General features: G+C 42.5%; 1 pseudogene; it reads left to right on the top strand.

The window, feature by feature from the left end:
* Window positions 1-654: 654 nt before the first annotated feature.
* LOC114488297 lies at window positions 655-1,590 on the top strand (annotated as a pseudogene).
* The last annotated feature ends 3,048 nt before the right edge of the window (window positions 1,591-4,638 follow it).

Genomic DNA, 4,638 nt, shown 5'->3' with positions numbered 1-4,638 from the left:
ACACATGTCCATTCCTTTACTTGCACCTCTCCATAATTTCAACTTCTGTTGGCATGGCAGTCTCTTCTCAGCTTAAACCATAATTGTATAATAACAAAATAAATCAGCAACACCTTGCTACATTTTGATCAGTAGAAAGAATATTCATGAGATATGGAGTAGCAGTTGCAAAGACCCTGATGTAGAAAACTTAGCATTTTAATGATTCTGATTTCATTTTTGAGTGGGATTTCATTTTCTTAATGACAGTTTTCAAGCCCTATGACTTCTGCCCCACAATGGCTAAAATGATAAGAAAGGCTAGATGCTTCCTCCTTTGACGAGAGAAGGAATTTCAAACAATACAAACCCCAGCACACTCATGGGAAGCCTCACACCAACTCCAGCACTTGATCACAATAAAAGCTAAACTAGTCTCTATTCTCAAGCTACTGCTTTTTGACTTGCTTGCAAGACTCTGCTTTCTAAAGAAAGCTTCATTATGTGAGTAATAAACCTTTCATACCATCTCTGCTTTCTAAAGAAAGCTTCATTATGTGAGTAATAAACCTTTCATACCATCTAAATTTTTTGTAAGACATATTTTGAGGTATAATTTACATATGACATTATTAGTTTCAGGTGTACAACATAATGATTTTTATATATTACAAAATGATTACCACAATACATGCCCCAACTGTATGCTTGCTGAGGAAAGAGTATTTGTACCTGAAACCTATCTAGAGAATAATCCTTAGGATATGGTGCTATGTGGAACCCATGGAGGACGTGCCTTGCAGAAACATCCTGGGCCAGATTTGCGTTGCCCAGTTCCTGGTGAAGTCAGACACTGTCACCACCTTTGAGCACCAAAAGATCCCTGTACAGGGACGAAGTTCAGTGTGAGCCCTATCATCAGGATCATTTCAGGTGCCAAACACCTGAGCGACCTGTTCAAGCTGGTGGAGGGCCTGAAGGGGCTGGTCACGGTGGACCACATGGTGCAGTGCATCATCTCTGGGTCAGAGAGAAGCACCTTAGAGGAGGACCATGCCTTCATTCCCATGGACATTCCAACCCAGTGAGACCATCAGCAAAGAGTCAAACATGCTCTGCCTGTCCAAGTACCACAACAAGCAGTTTGCTCTACATAAAGATGTGACTAGTCTTCGACTGTCTGGCCTAGAACATCCACAAGGGTGAAGTGTCTGCTGGCCAGGAGCTCAAGCAGTGGACTCGCTACCTGCCAGTAGTATGAGTGCTTTGTGGCTGAGGCCACCAGATCTGGAGCTTTGGGTGCCATAGCACCAACCCAAAGATGTTCACCAACATCGCAAAGAGGCCAGTACTTCAGTGAGCTCACGGATAGCGGGGTGGGAAAGCTGACAGTGGGCCACGGATGCAGGGTACTGAGAAGAACGAGAAGAACGTGTGCGATATGCGCTTTGACGTCATAATGTGACACTGCATGTGTATGTCATCTAGCGCAGAGTGGCAGATCAACCCCCAACACCTGGCCCTGAACAGCATCTGCACCAGCTGCTGACTGCTCTGGCCATGACGAGGGAACTCACGCACCTTGGTGCTGATCCGGAGTCTGGAGCTTAGGTTGGTGGTGTCTGCTGTATCTGAACAGGAATCCAGCACTGTCTTCGAGGAGTCTCAGGTGGCTAGAAACCCCATGTAGTTGTCGAGGCCTGCCTGGTGGTGAATCCCTTAGGTTCATCACTGACCTGAGGCAACTGGGCCTTTTTCCAGAGCCTGTCTGCCCCCAGGCAGATCCTGTTCAGTGAAGCCATTCAGAGAACACCAGCCACAGAAGCCAGGTGATGGCTGAAACCCACAAGAGTGAATGCGAGAGGAAAGGCATTCCAGCCCTAGACAACCTCTTGGTCAAATTGTGGGCAGCTTCTCTGCGGGGCTCCGGCTCTGGCTGGGACTCAGGGCTGCACTGGTCCAGGATGGCAATCAAGGACAGCAACAAGCCCAGCATTGTCACGACACCAAGGGACAGACCAGGCACATTGATGCTCCTCTTGGCATGTCCCCGGGGCCTATTGTGTGCCATCATTCAACATTAACACTAGATGCCATTTCTTTTGATATTTATTTCAAGATTTCAGAGACAATAGAGATGTCCCTGCGGCAGGTATGTATGTGGTGTATGGGGGTCAGGGAGGATATAGGACACTGAAACTTTTGTTTTTTAATTTCTTCAGTGGGAAACTCAAATGGCTCTCCAACTTTTAAAATAAACACATTAAGAGGTTTATTCAGGTAAATGGCTCCTAGTGGATATCCTCTTCGGACAGAAACTAGGAGGCAGGTAATTTTGTTTGGTGTCACCATGAGCACCTCCAGCTGTATTAGTGTCATCGGAATAATAAATCTGATATAGTGGTGACTGTGAAAAAAATCTAATTGAGTCTTAGTGTTGTCACCAAAGTTGAGGTGTGTGTGGAGGGGTCCAACACACCTCTGTGGGATGAATAAAAGAGCCAGGACTGTGAGCAGGAAAGTCAAACTGTGGCCACAACTGGAGGATGATGGAAGTGTCTTCCTTTCAAAGCCTTTGCTTGCTAACTGGCTCTGCTGCTTACTTGCAAGCATTCACTTTGAGTTGCTGCCTGCTGGCTAGTTTGTGCTTTGAGCTGTGTTGCTTTGTGCTTCATTTACTCAGCCTTTCAATGTCTCTCCTACAGATTTCACAACCTAAATTGGCTGTTTCGATCATTGGCATTTAGGGACAATAATATGGAACTGGAGAGCTTAAAATGGAAGGAAGCTTAAAATGGCTCTAGTTCATATGTCTTGGCTGGGAGCTGTTTGTGTGTCTCAGGTTGAATCACATGTCTTGATTTTAACATAAGCCATAACACACTAGGTTGAAAGGAATGACTCTTACCCTGTGACCACTGTGTACTGTGTATCCCAACCTGGCACTTACCCCCAGCCTATTGAGTGCTTAAGAGAAAGTCTAACACCCTATGTGATGTATAGGCCCATATATATAGGTGGTTCATGTGGAGAAACTAGTCACTATGTAGCACACTGAGAACCAGATGCCTAAAACAATGACTCAATATGACTCTTAATAATGCCTTTGCCTGGGTTGAAAAAAAATCCTTATAAGTGAGATATAGGGACAAAATACAGATGATACCCTCATGCATGACATAGTAAAGAGGCTCTTTAAATTTTATTTCTGTCCAAGGTCCTTAAAGAAGAATGTTCTTAAACCCGATAAAACTAGTGTTGCCATGTGAGAGGTCCCTAATCCTAATTTGTGACTTTCTGGAGTAAGAAACATATAAGTGAACAGAATATAGAGGACCCCCTCAAATTATATATAGTAACTACCATCAGAACAAAGAAAATACTGGAACAGAGATCCACAATTTGCTAAATTATAAATTTAAACTTTATTGGGGATCTAAAATTTACTTAATTTCTACAAAAAGTAGATAAGAGTTCTAATTATGATCATAAATTTTATGCCTCTACAACATAGGTTCTGAATTAACTTTAAAATTTGCTTGAATGCACCAAATGGGAACATTTCATTACTTTTTATCAATACTGACACTCAATTTCAGTTATCCCTAGGGATTCCACCAAAGTTAAATACAGTATCCCTTTATTCTTAGAGAAGTTAGGAAATAATGAAATAGAGGAAGAAAATATTATGTTTGACCTTAACTATCAGAATTATCGCTTTGCTTCAGAGTACCTATTACCCTAAAATATCCCAGAGTAGACATGGGCATTCTGCACCAACAATAATAAATTAAAATTAAATGATGTCTTTGATACTCACAATCATATGTAGGAAATGGGATCTCATCAACCTTACCTCTCAGTGTCCTACAGTTTGGGCTTGAGAAACAGAGGATTGAGCAATGGCTTGAATAATGCCCTTCATTTTGTTCAATCTCTCCCATTCACCCTTATTGACAAACTCAGGATGGCAAAAAGAGAAGCACAAAAACCAGCCATGAATGGAAGGACTGAGGTAGATGAGGTGAAAAGGGTCAAGTCTTTTCATGCCTTGAGTCAGCCTTCAGCACCATTATTTCAGCCATTACTCTTCTAGTAATAGTTCGAGGAAGTCTGGATTTGGATGAGACATGGATTCGGTGAGAAGAATATTTGAGGTGACTAGTGCCTTTGCTACAGGTAGGATGAAGGGGGAGGATGAGGATTCCCAGAAATATCATGGAAATAAAGGATCCCCTGTTTGAATTTGTCTGTACAAAGGATAATTCCTGAATGAGGGGCCTTAGGCTCTTCTAACTTTCCTCTTCCAGCCTGAAGGCAGATTGTAGCATTTGGGGAGGGTTTCTTTTGTTTGTTTTGTTGTTCAGTTTTCTTGTCTGTGATTAGTCTTTCCCTACTCTAAACCTTTTTACATTCTGCTTGATGAACTTAAAGTAAAAAACAGTGGAATGGCAGGTCAGAAAGCAGTTTCATTTTTAGTTTTCTGAGGAAATTCCATACTGTTTTCCATAGGGGCTTCACAAGTCTGCATTCCCACGAACAGTGCCCTAGGGTTCCCTTTTCTCCACATCCTCTCCAACACTTGTTTGTTGCTTTGTTAATGATGGCCATTCTGACATGTGTGAAGTGGTATCTCATTATGGTTTTAATTTGCATCTC

The sequence above is a fragment of the Phyllostomus discolor genome, chromosome 2, assembly GCF_004126475.2.
Source record: "Phyllostomus discolor isolate MPI-MPIP mPhyDis1 chromosome 2, mPhyDis1.pri.v3, whole genome shotgun sequence".
In the NCBI taxonomy this organism is placed as follows: domain Eukaryota; kingdom Metazoa; phylum Chordata; class Mammalia; order Chiroptera; family Phyllostomidae; genus Phyllostomus; species Phyllostomus discolor.
This window is presented reverse-complemented; position numbering and strand designations above follow the sequence as displayed.